We start from the raw sequence: 17,762 nt of genomic DNA on the forward strand, positions 1-17,762 counted from the left end.
TGAAGCTGCAGTCCAAGGTTGGACTGCATCTAGAGTCCCAGGACTGTGTGCAAGTGGTGTTCTCAGAGGCCTTCCTTTAAGAGCCAAAGCCTTGCAAACATCCAGCAGCACTCCCTGCACACTTTAACAACTTTTTAAATGTATTGCACCAAGCCACTAATCCAATAAAATGTAAAGAAACCACTCCAAAAGCAAAAATCTAAACCTACCTGAAAATTGTGTGTGTCCCTTTAATGAGCGCTGGCAGCATCTCTGTTGTATTGCTGCATGCACGTTCTTCCGTGCGTGGTTTGGAGGGGGCGTTATTAAAAGTGGCAACATCCAAAATCACAGATCGTGCATCAATTCAGGTGTTGAACGGCGACTGACATCACGATCTGCATAATTTAAATATGTGCAGCGAGCGCAAGTAACTGAGCGCTGCCAGCCTGCCAAAAATGGCGGCCCTCGTGTTCTGTGCCAGAAGCCAGGCGGCCGCCATTTCTTCTTCCAAACCGGCCTTAACTGCCGGGATTGAAGGCTCCAATTTCGTGGCCAGCAACTTTTCCTCAGTGCATTAGTGCTGCTGCCGTTGCAGGTCTGGCGATCTGCAGCCTCTGAAGCTCCATCTAGTGGCAGAAGTGTACATCTGCAGCTGTGAAGGTCGGTGGTGGGAATCATCTCCAGAACAATCTAATATGAGGGAAATAGAAACTGGTAGGCTGCCAAAAACAGTCAGGAGAGCTGAAAGCAGATAATTAAGGCAGGAACAGAAATCCCCAGAGGGTGTAAAACATGTCCTGTGAGGCAGGGGTGATCACAGAACAGACGCAGAATTGAATTTCAGGGGTAATTTTATCCTAGCCCGCATGGTACAAAACTGACCGGATTAGACAGGCCACCCATTTTATACCTCGTCCATTTGGAAAGTAAAATTGAGCGGGGTGTAAAACGGACAGCCGATCTGATGCCGTCAGTTTCCCGCTGGGCGGGTTAATTTAAAATTACCCGAGCTTTGAGCAGAACCCCCAAAAAAACTGTGAAGAACAGTCAGGAAAGCTTAAAAACAAGTAAACAACACAGGGAAAGCATTTTAAAAGGTTTTGAGAAGGAGCAGAGCCCTGGGAAGGTGGAAAATGGGTCAAGTGGGACAGGGGAGGAGTTGATAACAGCCTTTGAGAGATAAACACTGAGAAAAGTTTGTGAAGCATTTGCTTAAACATAGAAAGGGGAGAAACTGAAGCAAGGGAAGAAGAAAATGGTGAGTATTTGTTCCCACTGTACTGTTTCCCAGGAGAAAAGGTAAGAATGCTCACGTGGCCTGAGGCTGTGAGGTTGTCTGAATACTGCTGCTATAGATATGGGTATGAAGATTTTGGAGTTCCATCTAGTGATAAAGGTGCAGAGGTGATTGTCACATTGGTATTTTGCCCTCCCAGCCCTTACCCCAACCCATTTCTACTCCTTTGCTTTACTACTCTCTTGCCACCATCCCAGGCCTAAATGCCCTTTGGATAAGCCCATGGCTCACTCTGTGCCTCTTTCGGCACTCTCCGAAGGTCCCATAGAGGCATCCGTCGCTACAGTCTTCCGAGCAGCAATCCCAACTGTCCTGTCTTCCTTTCTCACTGACATTCCCACCCAGCGTGCCCGTTGGAGGCTAATCACACTAACCTCCTCCCCGTCTCACTCAAGCAACCAATCACTGCCCCCTTGGACTCTTGCAGTGGATCAAAAATTGCCACCTCTCTCTGCCATTCCCTCCAGAATGTCAGTTCACTTGAGAACAAAGCTCCTGCCATCCACAACCTTATTGTGGATGATCACATTGGCATCATGACTTTGATGGAAACCTGGCTCATGGGTGGCAACCTATTCCAGGATCCTTCTGGGAAACAAAGGTAACACCCGCTTCTTTCCCTACTACCAATCATCTCCTTTAACCCCTCTTCCCTGCTCTCTCCTCCCTCACCTTCAACAACAAATTCAAGGAACTCAAGGATTTCTTTATTCCTAAGATTAGGACCATCCATTCTGCTGCCTCAATGCATTCCCCCTTCTTCACCAAGCCAAATTTTCTCCAAGGACTGCCCCAGCCCTGAGCTGACGTCTTTTTTTCTAATTTCTCTCCTTTATTCCCCCCATGCCCTCTCCGAGCTAATCTTGTCTATGGGACTCAACTCCTGCTCTCTTGACATTGTATCCACTAAACTACTGACCATCCAACTCCCTTCCTGACCCCCATGCTAGATGACATAGTAAATTGTACCTTCTTCTCAGGTACTGTCCTCCTGCCTTTCAAAACCATAATTAACCCCTCCCTTCAAAAAACCCACCCTTGACTCCTCTGTCTTTCCAAACTAGCACCTCATCTCCAACCTCCCTTTCCTCTCCAAAGTCCATGAGAGTGTTGTTGCTTCCTAAATTAGTGGCTATCTTTCCCACAACTCCATGTTTGAATCTCTCCAATCAGTTTGCCATTCTTGCCGCAGCACTGAAACAGCTCTAATCAAAGTTACAAATGACAGCCTCGGTGATTACAACAACAACTTGCATTTATATAGTGCCTTTAAGGTAGTAAAACATCCCAAGGTGCTTCACAGGAGCGTTATCAGACAAAATTTGACCCTGAGCCACACAAGGAGATATTAGGACAGGTGGTCAAAGAAGTAGGTTTGAAGGAGTCTTAAAAGGAGAGAGTGAGGCAGAGTGGATGATCATGGCGCACTATCCCTCCTTGTCTTCACGACCTTTCTGCAGTCTTTGATACAGTTGACCACATCAACCTCCTCCAATGCCTTTCCTCCATTGTTCAGCTCAGTGGCACTGCCCTTACTTGATTTCACTCTTACTTATCTAATCCTTGCCAGAGCATCACCAGCAATGGCTTTTCTTCTTGCCTCTGCATTGTTACTTCTGGAGTACCTTCCTCTTCCTCATCTACATGCTGCCCCTTGGCAACAGCATCCAAAGACATATGGTCAGGTTCCAAATATATGATGCTGACATCCAGCTCTACAACTCCACTACCTCGCTGCTCCCCTCCACTGCCTCTGTGTTGTCAGACTGCTTGCCCGACATCCAGTCCTGGATGAGCCAAAATTTCCTCCAATTAAACATTGGGAAGACTAAAGCCATTGTCTTCGGCCTCCACCACAACCTCCACACATTTGCCATCGAGTTCGTCCCCCTTCCCGCCACTGTCTCCGGTTACACCAGAGGGTTCTGTTCATGAAAAAGGGTCTGTGGCCTTGTGGTTGAAACATTTTGTGAAATATTAGGGCAAATTGAAGGGGACTACACATGATGCATCACCAGACTGTAGTGTGGATCGGAAATAGTGATATATAACACGATAACTGTGATTCTCTGACCTGCGCTTGCTGCTAGTGAAAGTCCATGCCAGGTGACATGGCCTTGCTGAATTTGCCCTATTCTGCATTCTCCAGCTGGGTTATATTAGTTAAATGGCTCGTTACCTACATGAGAAATGTTAAATTACTGTTAATACAACCTGTGGTGTGATTGGCTGGTTTTCTGTCATTCCAGCCAACAAAATCATATTGTGTGAAATTGCCCACGACACCCACAATTTTATTTACAGGTTGTAAAGATCTGTTAAAAATGGATCATTACCCTTTTTCAAAAGGGAGGAAATATGGCCCTCAGAAAGGTCATGGCGTATTACTTTACTAACAGCTGTGAAAAAACCCACCATTCCTCAGGCGCAATGTTCTCTCTTAGTTTTGTTTTACGCTTTACTGTGCATGCGCAGGCCATTCAAAATACTTCGCATGCATGGTTTTTGTATTGAGAAGCCGGCAAGCTAGCTGCATGGGTTCCCTGGAGCGTTGCACAGCTTACGGGGAACATTGTTCGGGAGTGTCTGATTTAAAAAAAAAAAAAAAAAAATTGCCCCATAATTTGTGGTCAGCGGCAAAGCAAAGGTGTTCATCGCTGGCCGGAAAGCAAGCTACCCACAAAGATCTCGTGATCTCTGTGGCGAGAAGTCTGGCTTTTTCGACGTGCAATTGAGATCAGTGTAATGTAATGGGAATCCCAAAGTGCGATCTGCTGTGACGTCAACGAGCTGTCTAAGCAGCCAATCATATTGCAGAATTCTCACAGACATTGAACCAGGAAGTGAAGAATTTGCTTTATTCTGACTTTTTAAAAATGTTATAGAGAGCAAAACAAAGATTGGGGCTCTCACATGGGGAAAAGATAAACCTGAAATAAACATGATCAAGCTTTTAAAAAAAAAATATATATTTTTTAATTTCTTAAACATTTTAATTTTTATTATAATGAAGAAATTTGACACTCCACAAAAAATAAAATTTGTTTTTCAGGGCCAAAACATTAGTTTATCAGTCAATACACTGCTAAAACCCCAGTTACACCTAATCCAAAAGGGTCTAATTTTTAATGGGGTATTTAACAGCGATATTGTAGGAACGGAGGTTCCTATCAAAAGACTGAGTTCGACTCAGATAATTAAATTAATGAACTTTAATGATAACAAACAAGTTTAAACTGGAAACTGCTAGGACACATCAATAACAGGTCTATTCTCTCTGAGGACTCCACGAGGACTGATCCCCTGATCAGGAGAGTGACGTCATGACGTCATCACGTTCTTCCCGCCGTTGGGGCATCACGTGACTAACGGCATGACGTCATCACGTGCTGTAAAGGTAACTGGCATTGTACAGTCAAACAGTGTAGTTAAAGGTACAGGCACAGACAGTAACTACATTGCTGTTAAAGGAATTATGTACAACCGCTCTGAGTCCTTTGGTGGCTCCGCCACATGCGCCCCCCAGAATTGTCTTTAACAGAAAAGGTTAGGCGAGGAGGAGGCCTGATGAGCCTGTCCGATCGACTTCGATACCCTGGTAGAGGAAGCTGACGACCGGTGGACGTGTTGGCAGACGGTGGCGGCTGAGCAGGCGCGGCGAGCGCAGGCGGGATGTCAGGCAGCTTTGGTTGATCAGGTGCGGCGGTCACGGGCGGTCGGCCATGTTTGGGTGGTTGAGCGACTACGACAGGGTGATCCAGGTCCAGGTGAGCCGGCTTCAAGCGGTCCACCGAGATGTGATCCAGTTTCCCTCCGACGTCGACCAAAAAGGATTTGTCACCCAGTTCGATGACGCGGAAAGGACCAGTGTAAGGGGGCTTGAGCGGATCCCGGTGAGTGTCGTGTCGGATGAATACATACTCCACAGTCTTCAGTCCCGGTGGCACGTAGGAGGTCTGCAAACCGTGATTGGACGTAGGGATCGGGGCAAAGCATCTGGCTGTTTCTTGGTGGCGAACGAGTTGCCGGGAGGCGGACCATGGTTCTGTGGCCGAAGGGAGGAAATCTCCTGGCACCCGGAGTAGCTGGCCATAGACGAGTTCAGCTGAAGACGATTGTAGATCATCTTTGGGCGCCGTACGGAGACCCAACAGGACCCATGGGAGTCTGTCCACCCATCCTGTGCCTTGAAGACTGGCCCGCAGAGAGGCTTTAAGCGACCTGTGGAATCGCTCGCAAAGGCCGTTTGCCTGAGGATGGTCGGCGGTGGTGCGATGAAGCTTGGTACCGAGCCCCTGAGCCACAGCATTCCAAAGATTCGAGGAAAACTGCAGCCCGCAGTCAGAGGAAATGTCCGCCAGTACTCCGAAACGGGAGACCCAACAGGAGATGAAAGCTCTAGCGACGTCTGCCGACGTGGTGGAAACCAAAGGAAATGCCTCTGGCCACCTAGTGGTGCGGTCCACTATGGTAAGGAGATGAGTATAACCTTGAGAATGCGGAAGCGGCCCCATGAGGTCCACATGCACGTGGTCGAAACGACGCTCCGGAACAGTGAACGCAGCTACTGGAGCCTTGACATGATGCTGGACTTTAGCCTTCTGGCATACGACGCAGGTATTAGCCCAGTCACGGACATCGATGTGCATCCCCTTCCAGACGAACTTGGCTGACATAAGCTGTTGCGAAGCCTTCATCCCTGGGTGCGACAACCCGTGTATGGCATCAAAAACCTTCCGGCGCCATTCAACTGGCACTATGGGACGAGGGACTCCCATGGAAACGTCGCAAAGGAGCGTGGCACCTGCGGCCTAGAAGACGACGTAGGTCGCTTGGAAGCTGGAGGGAACTGTTCGATATGATTGGACCTCCGAATCTGAAAACTGATCTTTCGCCATGAGGGCGTAGTCGATCCCCAGGTGCACCGCGTGGACCGTCGCACAGGAGAGGCAATCTGCCACCAGGTTGTCCTTACCAGACACATGTTGAATGTCCGTAGTAAATTCGGAAATGAACGTCAAGTGACGTTGTTGATGAGCGGACCACGGTTCGGTGGTCCTGGCCATGGCGAATGTAAGGGGTTTGTGGTCGACAAAAAAAACGGAAATGGCGAATGGCGAGGAAAAGGGCCAGTAGTTCCCTATCGAAGGTGCTGTACTTTTTCTCCTTTGTTCGCAATTGACGGCTGAAAAACTCCAGCGGTTGCCACGTGCCGTTGACCCATTGCTTTTGCACCGCACCAATGGTGTAGTCTGACGCGTCGGTGGTAAGGGCGATGGTAGCACCTGGAAGTGGGTGTGCCAGCATGGTTGCGTTGGCCAAAGCATTCTTGGTGTCACCGAATGCCTGGATCATTTCAGCTGTCCAGCTGATTGGGTCTTTACCGGACTTGACCTTGAGGGCCCCGAACAAAGGTTGCATGAGTTGAGCCGCCTTGGGGACGAAACGGTGGTAGAAGTTGACCATCCCCAGGAACTCCTGCAAGGCCTTGACTGTCAACGGCTGCGGGAAAGAAGTAACCGCCTCAACCTTCGCTGCCAAAGGGATGGCGCTGTCCGATGTTATGCGGTGTCCCAGGAAGTCGATTTGTTGTAGGCCGAACTGACACTTGGCCGGGTTGATGATTAACCCGTGCTGGCTGAGGCGCGTAAAGAGGGAACGCAAATGGGAGATGTGCTCCTCCTTACTGGCACTGGCGATGAGTATATCGTCCAGGTAGGCGAAAAGGAAACGCAGGTCCCGTAGGACGGAGTCCATTAAGCGCTGGAACACCTCTGCTGCGTTCTTTAAGCCAAACGGCATCCGCAGGAACTCCAAGAGGCCAAAAGGGGTGATGACCGCGGTTTTCGGAATGTCTTGTGGGTGCACTGGAACCTGGTGATATCCATGGACGAGGTCGACTTTAGAGAAGATAGTATTTCCCGCCAAGTGGGCCAAGAAGTCCTGGATATGCGGGATCGGGTACCGATCCGGAGTGGTGGCGTCGTTGAGGCGTCGGTAGTCACCGCATGGCCGCCAGCCGCCGCCTGGTTTCGGCACGATGTGGAGAGGCGAAAACCAGGGACTGTTCGATCACCTAATGATGCCGAGCCGCTCCATTGTGGCGAATTCCGTCTTCGCAGCTGCAAGCTTGCCGGGCTCGAGCCTTCTAGCCCATGCATAAACCGGGGAGCCAGTAGTGGTGATGTGATGTTCAACACCATGTTTCGTCACTGAAGAGGAGAAGGTGGGCCTTGTCAGCTCCGGAAACTCTCCGAGGAGCCGAGTGAAATCATCTGGAGGAGGAAAAGCACAGGCAATGGAACAGGCCACGGAGGTACCGTGGAAACACGGGATCGAGTGGAAGGTGGTCGCGTTGATCAGCCAGCGGTGTCAGACATCGACTAGCAGGCTGTTGCCACACAGAAAATCTGCCCCCAGGATAGGCTGTGAGGCTGTAGCTGTGACGAAATCCCAAAAGAAGCGCTGACCGCCAAAACAGACTGCGACCCGCCGCTTTCAGAACGTTCGAATAGCTGCGCCATTAGCCGCTATGAGGGAAAAACCGAGGTTCCCAGTCTGCGTGTCGAGCTTCGACGCAGGTAGAATGCTACACTGCACCCCGGTGTCACAAAGGAAACAGCGGCCCGAGAGCGAATCGGTGATATAGAGGAGTTTCCCCATATAACCGATGGCCATCACCACTGCGGAACGCCCGTTAGATTTGGTCATCCGTCGCCAGGGACGCCGCCTGCGCCTTCTTGGGTTTTTTTTGGCGAAAAACTGCAGGGGGAACGGCAGCATCGTGCTTTCGCACCAAAACAGGTGTGGTAGGAGCACCAGCCCGCAGTAGGAGAAACCGGGACCGCGTCTGTGGGGGGTGGGCGCCTCATGGCCGCACAACACTGCTGGGTAACCGTGAAAATCTTACCGGCTTCGGCCGCAAGCTTGGCGCAGTCAGTAATGTCAGAGCTGGCCAGGGCAGCCTGGATCTGTTCAGGCAGTTGATAGAGGAAAAGCTCCCGGAAGATGAAACAGTCCGGTTCAGCACCCAAGAGCGTGAGCATTTGGCTCATGAGCTCGGACGGTTTGGAATCCCCGAGGCCGGGCAGCGTGATGAGCCGGCGAGCACGCTCCACTTTGATAGCCCGAAAACCTGAAGCAACCGCGCCTTAATTGCATCATACTTGCTGTCAGTAGGAGGACTACCGATGAGGCTGATGATCCGAGATGCAGTTGCGCTATCGAGGGCGGAGACCACGTAATAATAATGGGTCTGATCCGCGTTGATGTTCTGGATGGCGAACTGGGCTTCAGCCTGGATGAACCAGGCGTCTGGTTGTTGATCCCAGAACCGTGGCAGTTTCAGCGTGACGGCGTTCGTGTCCATGTCGAGTCTTCCACGAAAATCATTCGTAGAAGTCGGGGTCACCAATGTAGGAATGGAGGTTCCTATCAAAAGACTGAGTTCAACTCAGATAATTAAATTAATGAACTTTAATGATAACAAACGAGTTTAAACTGGAAACTGCTAGGACACATCAATAACAGGTCTATTCTCTCTGAGGACTCCACGAGGACTGATCCCCTGATCAGGAGAGTGACGTCATGATGTCATCACGTTCTTCCCGCCATTGGGGCATCACGTGACTAACGGCATGACGTCATCACGTGCTGTAAAGGTAACTGGCATTGTACAGTCAAACAGTGTAATTAAAGGTACAGGCACAGACAGTAACTGCATTGCTGTTAAAGGAATTATGTACAACCGCTCTGAGTCCTTTGGTGGCTCCGCCACAATATTACCGTGGAAAAGCCCAAGTATTTGTCAGTTTCACTGATTTCCCTGATTACACCGATTGCCGGCTATGGGGGGGTGGGGGCACTGTGTCAGAGCAGTGAATGACTGACCGCAACATCAGGATTTCCGTGTTGGGATGTGCAGGCGCTACATCCTGAGGTTGTGGTCACTTTCAAAGGGGTAATAACAGTGAACGCTGTTCGTTCGCTGTTATTACCCACCGCAAATTTTGGACCAATATATAATCTCGGTACAGCTCAGCATCCTCTCAATCTCCCACCCCCTCTATGTCTTTAAGATCCCTACTCCAAACCACTGAAATCTCTTGCCTTGCAGATCCTGCCACAAGTCCCAGTCCTCCTCATCTTCATGGCTGTCCCAGTGCCAGTCCTGCTGTGCCTTCCCTCTTGGCTTCACTTAAACTGTGCTTTAGAGAATGCAAACTAGCGACGGCCAAGTATTTCGGTATCCTGAGTTCAAATGAAAGTTGTCTATCCCATTCACTGGCACTCGGGGAGATAGGGTAGAGCTATCACACAGGCTTCTGGTCACTTCACAGCAGTCATGGACAAAAAGGATTGCACATGGAGTGGCGGGGGTGAGGAGGCAGGGGTTGAAACACACATTGGCAAAAGCATTAGGGTTGAAGCTGACTGTGGGATATTGCATCTCACAGTCAGACAACAGGCAGCTAGTTATATCCAATTGTAAAATGTAAAATATTGCGTTACATTGCACAATACAATTGTGTTCCAAATTATAAAAGATTATTACCATGGACTGGGAAGACTGATGGAGAATGGGTGTGATTTTACTTTCCCTTGAATTTCCAGGCTGGTATTTTAGGCCCATTTTCTAGTTTCTATTATTAAAAGGGACCAAAACTAAAGGCTAAGCCTCGCATATTAATCTCAGCTTTCAACCCCACGGATAATGATTCAATGCTGCTACACACTATATTAATCATCTTCAAATCATATCTCATATCAAGAAATACAGAAACAGTAGAGCAATGTATTTCACTGCAATAACATTTTGGAAATAAAAATTCTATAGCCTAATCTTTTATGACAATGCCATGCGAGGGATTTTGCCAGCCTGCCTGCATGCTCCAGCTCACAGCTAACCAATTCTTACTGAGGGGGAACATAGAAGACACATTTTAAATGGAGCTGCTTATAATTTGGTTGCTAGGCTTTACAGTCGCTGAAAATAATTTGAGAATGGCTCGTCATCCAAACATTACTCTGTTCAGTCAACCTTGACTCTCTAAGTTGGCAGAACAAATGCTAGAGACCATCATTTGGCAAAGGCAAATAGTGCATCCTATCGACAAAACAAAGGTTAATTAAAATAATGGGGACAACCAGACTGATGGATGAACTCAGAATACAATAAGGTACTGATCTTCAAAGTTGCTTGGAAAATGCTGTTAGCTTCAGGAAGATTTACAAACAAAAGTGTTTTGCTAGTCATCAATCATTACATTTGAGCTCATTTTTTCCAATTTAGCCAATTCAACAAAGCCAGTCAAATCAGTCCTCTGTGAAACTAAAAAAAGTGTAGCTTTACTATCTTGATTCAAGGTCAATTGGACCAGTCTGAGGAAAAACTATTTTTAGAAGGTCTGTGATGTAAAAAGACTACTGAGCGCTTGGTCTGAGTATAAAACAAGGCTTTAATCAACTGTTTCAAAACCATGAGATTTCTAGTTACATCACTAGTTCCTGGTTACAGAAACATCCTGAGCAAGCTGGGCCCACGCCCAAGTATTTATACTCCTTGGACGGCGCCACCAGCTGGCCGCCCAGTGTTACTTCATGAGTCATGATAAGATTCATGACATTCTTCCCGCCTGAATGTTTTGGAAGTCTGACAGAGGACTGATTTGACTGGCTTTGTTGAATTGACTAAATTGGAAAAAATGAACTCAAATGTAATGATTGATGACTAGCAAAACACTTTTGTTTGTAAACCTTCCTGAAGCTAACAGCGTTTTCAAGCAACTTTGAAGATCAGTACCTTATTGTATTCCGAGTTCATCCATCAGTCTGGATTAGGCGGACCACGAATAGGCGCAGTCTTTTAGATCTTTGCTTGTGGCTGGAAGGCACGTCTCCTCGGACCGTGTCTTGGTCCCTGGGCCGCTTGGTCCGTACTGGTAGATCGACGGGGCCCATGTCACCTTGATCAACCTGCGGAAGACTGGGGAGATCGTGACTCCGGGTGCGGGTCCCCACAGGCGCAGAGCTGGCGTCATCTTGTTTGGTAGCTGGGATTGACCGGCGTCCTGGCTTCGGGTGGCCATCCCATGGGAAGAGCTCGGCTCCCCGAGTTGATCTGGTGGAGTAGCCAGCAGATCCCTTGATGTCCCAGGTAGGGTGTCATCCTCAAAGGAACGCAGAGCGTCGGCATCATTACCATGGGTTCCTCTACCAGTTAGTTCCGTGGAACCGGCCAGACAGGGAGCCAGATCTCGGAGTGAAACGGTGGACACCCGGCCATCAGGGTACCGCACGTGCGCATATGTGGGATTAACGTCCGTTAGTTCCACCTCGTCGATGTGGGGATCGTTTTTGGAAGATCGGACGAATCTTTGGAGCAGCACGGGGCCGGGAGCTGCCAATCATGATGGTAGGGACGTCCCATGAGTGGAACCTGAAGAATCGCTCGTGAGGAGTGACATTGGTGGACATAGAAAGAAGAGACCTGATGGAATGCAACGCGTCAGGGAGCATAGTCTCCCACTGCTGGTCTGGTAGGTTGCGTGACCTCCGTGCAAGACGAACAGCGTTCCAAATTATAGCGTTGAATCTCTCAACCTGTCCATTACCGATGGGATGATACGGTGTCGTTTTACTTGTGGCGATTCCCCATTGGGAAAGATAACTTTTGAGTTCGCTTGACATGAAGGAGGGACCCCGATCAGAGTGGATGAAATTGGCCGTACCGCAAAGGGAAAAGACTTGATCAAGGCATTTGATCACTGTGGAAGTAAGCATATTGGGACAGGGGAAAGCAAAGGGAAAGTATGAATATTCGTCCACCATAGTAAGTAGGTGTTTTGCGTTGAGGAAGGCAATAGCCCTTTAAAGTCAATGCTGAGTCGCTGAATAGGCTGCATAGCGTGTATGAGCGAGCCATCCAATGGATGGAAGAATTGTGGTTTTAATTCTGCACAGATTCTACAGGTTGTAGGGAGTGGTGTGTGGCACGTGCGCCCAGTCAGCTTCGCCTCTGACTGTCCCTTGAGCGGTTCGAATTGCTCCCACACCCCTGGGTTCTAGACACCGGACTTAGGTACAGGCGGCGATGCAGAAAATCGAGTAGACAAGTGGTTTGGTATAAGAAAACCAAGATTTTATTAAAACAGAATACAATAATCTTATGGAAAATTACTGGTATAAAAATACAGGTATAAACAGTTATACTTATATGGGAATGGGGAACACACGGCACATCGAGGGAAAAACAACTACATTAACAATCCCCTTATCCTTATCCCACCCCCTATACCTAACTAGATTAAGCTATGAGGGGCCAGGAATTCATGCTCACCAATCCAAAACCTGTTGCTTTAACGGTTGTGAGTTTTGAGGTTTTCTCTTGCTGTCCTTTGGGGTACCCCATCACCACGTGGTCTCAGGGCACGGCGCTGGAGTTGTTGCTGCGAAGCACCCTCCTTTCTTCAGCTACCGTTGTCGTCTTATTGCGATGGGTTTTCTTCTTCTTCTCCCTCGGGCGGTCGTCGGCGGTAATATTGCAGTTGGGAGTCGGTTGGCGGTTTTCACTGCTTATTTGATTTTACTACCCAAGCTTTGAACGCCAGTATATTCATCGCGGGCGTGGACACCCGCGTCTAATGCCAGCTTATTTGCAGTGTTCAAACGCCAACTTATTCTCACTGTCCATTCTTGCATGACCAGTTTTCTTCACCAAACGCCAGCTTATAACTAGGCGTTTGGTTTTTACCAATGCGTCTTTCGCTGCCCTTCTCTGCTTTTATTGGTTACCTTCTTCTTCGTCTCGTCTCGTCTCGCCCCTTTATAGCCTGTGTGTCCTGTGTGTTATTGAACTCGGGTCTCGTTCTCCTTCCGCGTTTGGCTCCGGTGTAATGGGCGTCCTCGGTTGTTGAGCGGTGCGGGGAGCGAGAAGAGAGCCCGCCACGAGGCCAGGGCGTGAGTATGAGCGGCAGCAGGCCAAGGCCACAGACAACAGTCAAGGGAAGAGCAAGAGCAAGAGAGGCAAGAGACAAGAGAGTGATTGCCACTGATGGGGCTACAATTATACTCATTCTTCAACTCCTTATCTGCGCGCCAAATCAGGTCAGTCCATTGTTTAACTTTTGGCAGGCCTGTTTAAATGATTACAACCATTTATTTTAACTACTTTTGGAGTGGTTGTCTCCGGGTCTAATGGCCCCGATGTCCTGGTTGTTTTGTCATGGATAAGACCTAATTGTCCCCATCCTGACTTAATGGCCACTGTGAGCTGTTAGCCATTAAATATGCAGAAACTTAATGACCACGATTATAGGCCCGTTCTAGCTTGATTTGATTCGAGTCGAATAAATGCGTATTCCGTGTTTACTTTGGCTGGCTCCAAAGAGTCTCTGTTCACAGATTCCTGCATTTTAATGTTTCATCTCCGGGCCTGCTTGTTGGCAGAGCCCTATTTTAAAAATCCTGTCAGTATTGGTCACGAGGTTTACAGAAGCCATTTTGGGCACCCTGTTTTCAATAACTTGTCCAAAACAGGGTCCCTTGATCCGTAACTTGGGGAGTGCGGGAATTTTGAGAACCCTGCACCTTACACTCCCCCCTGTTGATACTAAACTTGCTTTAAGTATCATCCTGATGAGGTGAGCAAAATTTCTGACCTTCCATTGTCAACCTTCCCCTGTAATTACCTATCTAATATACCCACGACACATACACGTCCCATTCTGCGAAAATGTGGTGTACATAAGTATACATAGAATAATTACAGTCTTTTACACACATCCAAGCATGAAGGGGGTCCAATACCCCTGCACCACTTGGTACACATACATCTTTATTAACAACACGTTTGAAACTCTTTATTAAAACAACAAACACAAAAAACAATCTTTAATCAGAAATACAAACTCAAACAGGTGTATCTCCCTCCACCCTCACATAATGTTCCTTCCAGGTCCTCTGGTTTCGGAATTCTAGCATCTGACCTTTTCCCTTGCACTGAGTGCAGACTAGGTACAATACTATCCCCAGCTGGCACACCATGAGGATGTGGGAAGCCAGCCTGATCCACGAAGGGACCTCTATGTTATTGAAAATGTCCCACCAGGGTGGAATCACAATGTCCAATATCTTAGCCCCTATCTCTACTGTTTTCTGCTCCAGAATGTAAAAATGTTTCTGTGAAACTATAACGGCTTTGAGTATCTTGGTAAGGTGTTCAGGGAGAGGGGGAATTTCGTAGCTGAAATGCGCTACGTACTTCTGCAAGTTGGTAAAATTCTCCTTTACAGTGAGGTGAACAGTGAAGGGTTCAGGAATGGGGACAATTCGTTCCTGGGCCACCTGAACTTCTGCCTCGGGTTTAAAGCAGAAACTGCTGTCACTTACTGGGCACCAGCTATGCTGTCCATGCTGGTAGTGGGCCACCCTGTGGTGACACAATATGTCCCACCTCCTATATATGCTACCTGTGGGGGAACATGGCCTTGTGCCATTGCCTCCATGGTACAATTTATAGGTTTCATGCCAACAGCTTTAAACCCACACTGTGGTTTTGAATAGGCGTTCAAGCGCGGGGGACACAAGATTATGTGTGCTCCCCGGCTCCGGCACCCCGAGAGGTCGGTACCTGTCATAGCGTGCTCCCACTTTATGACGTAAGGTGAGACTGCTGTGAAATAAATGTGTGCACCCCCTTGAATGACTCCAATGTTCTCTACCCTGTATACCGGTGCGGGTCGGGCTGTCCTACCCATAGCTGGCATTCTCACTACTATCCCCATGATGGTGTGGTTGGACCGCCCACAATCCACTGGGACTGGGTAGGCTTCGGAAGCTAGCCGGAGTTGGCACGGGCTTAATGCATTCTCAAACAGATGGAGGGCTGAGAGGTGCTTGTTGCAGACCCAGGAGGGGACTAAACCCTGTTTTAAATCCTCCAGATTACTGCGGCCCTCGCCCAGCAACCATGCCCCATACAGCACGCACACCTCGTTCTGCACAGCCTGGTCAGAAGCATTTCTGTCCTCCCTTATGAGGGCATTTACCGTCTTTGCGTGCTTCTCCAGCTTGCCTATAATCTCTTTTAAATGGACCGTCATGGCCTGGTCCTCATGTAACTCCGAGCCCACTACTTTGTTCTCATCCATTAATATCTTCCTTAATTGTGTTTTTAAACCGTTTATCTGGGTCTGCAGCTCTATGTCATCCAAACTGTTGATGACAGAGGACCCAGTGTTAAACGCAGTAAAAACATCATTCCATACTCCCCTTCTTTGTCTCCCTGTATTACCCAAAAACTCGAGGTGTGTGGTGTACAGTTCGGTTTTGTCGACATTGGCGAAATCGAACTCATAAAATTTCCTGAACATCTCCTTTAATAGGGCCTGGTATAGCTGCTCTGTTTCTTTGGGACACCACTCTGGTAAGTGTACCTCGGTGAGATTTAAAATCACAGAGGCTACCATGTAGTGTACCTCCTGGTACAGTACCTGATCGGTAGGCACTAATACCAGCCCATTCCCTGGTCCCTTGGTGGTGGTAGGGCACCCCTCCCTGTGGGCTCTTGCTGCCTGGGTCATGGGCAGGGGCTTCCGGCGGGGGTCACTAGTTCAGTGGCATTCACTGGGATCGAGGAGTATGGGATTGCGCACGCCTTCAGGCTGGAATCCCACTCCACCCCCTCCCTGGCATCTTGGCACTGTTGGTGGAAAATGATGGATATGCCTGTGGGGCAGACCTTCTCTGACCCCCACATACAGACATAAATCCCTTGATCTGGTTCCCACCACTTGTCCCAGCACACACTTAATCCCCCGTGAGTCCCTGTAATCGTCCGGTGGGTATTGTTCCCCAATCGTTCCCACTCGACTGCGGGGTTTCCCATGTCTTTACTCAGCTTTCTGAGCCACCACCACCTATCCAGAGGAATGTGTCCCTTGCACGTTAAACATACACATTTCCCTACAGTGACGCTAACCCATGTGGTAACGACCTGTACCCTGGGGCACAGGAGGGAGGCCCCCCCGTACGTGAACCCGGTTGGGCTGGAGTACTGAGACGAATTGGACCCCAGCCACCCTGGCCACCTTCCCTCGTGGAAGTAAACGGCGGTCTCCTCCACACCCCGTTCGCTGCTTCCGTCGGTTGCTATCGGCGCTCTATCTCCTGAGCACCTGTAGATGTGAGAGTCCTCCACGTCGTCCCTCTTTCCCAGGCTCAGTCCCATCAGGGCGAGTAGGATTACGATCCCCTTCATCCTGAAAGTCTTCCTGCAACAGATACAAAAATATGCAGCCAGGTTCCCAAGAGATTCTCTGGCTTGGATGAAACATAGTCGGGTCCCGCGACCTCGACTCAAATACACACACTCTTAGAAGATTACTACTTAATTAAAACTACCCATCACCTTACTTAACTTAAGCTAAAACACCCAAACTTAAGCTAAATACCTAAACTTAAATTACCAAAACTATATACATCCGCTGCCCATCTCCGGGCGGCCAGGCTAAATCCTGGTTGGATTGCGGCACACCGTTCCCTCCGGTGTGGCTGCACCATCCTGCACTGTTGGTCCCTCGCCGCCCGTGGCTGCTGGCTGGGGACCTCTGTCCTCAGACATCCCCCTGACTCGGGAGGCTGTCCCGTTTAAACTGGGGAGCTGGTGACCATGGTTTCCTTGGCTGGGGTGTCCGAGGGGACCTTCTAGGGGCTTTGGCGGGTGGGGTTTTCCTGGCTGGTGGGCCTTTAACCCGAACTGCTGTCCCCTCAGGCTTGACCTCTCCCGAACCTGGGCTAGGTTCTTTGCAGCCTCTTGCTGCAGGCTGAGAGTCTCCGCCCCCAGGTCCCAAAACTGGGTCCGGGGCGGGGTTTTCTGTAATGTATGTAATGTATATATACCTTAAGGGAGAGAACTACTTTTTACAGCTCCTGTGTCCTGTAGTACCGGCAGTGACCACACCTGTATATAAACCCTGAGTAGTGATCTGTACAGTTAGTTCTACAGTAACCCTCATTCAGTAAACACCTGTTGAATCGTTCCCTGCAGTCTGTTGTCTGATTATTGAAGGGCACAACATTAAGATACACGGATCTAACATTGGCAACGAGGCAGATTCGAACCTACCTGCAACTCTGCATCACCTCACAGGGATTTGCTCCTGGAGAACAGTGGAAGAAGGTCGAGTCCAGAAGCACGGGTGTCGACCACGGGCAACCGCCCAGTCATCCAGCGGAGATTTGAGCATCGCAGGGGAGGCTGTCGAGAGCCAGGCTTGGCTTTCCAGTCACGGTGGTCCAGCAAAACGGGCTGGCAACAGGTACTGCGCAGACCCTTCCCGGACAGCGGCGGGCTAGAGCCCGACCAAGCGGCACAGAAAAAGGCCGAGCAGCGTCGACGGGGGAGAGAGAGAGGGCAAAGCGCACAGGGCGCATCCGGTGTTCAGGACCAAGCGGCATCAACGGGGGAGAGAGACGAGAGAGA

The 17,762-nt window shown here is 49.2% G+C and overlaps 1 long non-coding RNA gene across 1 annotated transcript in view; it reads left to right on the forward strand.

Moving 5' to 3' along the window:
* The first annotated feature begins 234 nt into the window (after positions 1-234).
* Positions 235-17,762, forward strand: part of LOC147121441 (uncharacterized) — a 67,578-nt gene continuing 50,050 nt past the window's right edge. Inside the window, exon 1 of the long non-coding RNA XR_015077542.1 lies at positions 235-696. This is a non-coding gene — a long non-coding RNA (uncharacterized LOC147121441). The remainder of the gene's footprint in view (positions 697-17,762) is intronic.

Source organism: Somniosus microcephalus, chromosome 3 (genome assembly GCF_052327205.1).
Source record: "Somniosus microcephalus isolate GS21.2 chromosome 3, FLI_Smic_1.0, whole genome shotgun sequence".
Classification (NCBI taxonomy): Eukaryota; Metazoa; Chordata; class Chondrichthyes; order Squaliformes; family Somniosidae; genus Somniosus; species Somniosus microcephalus.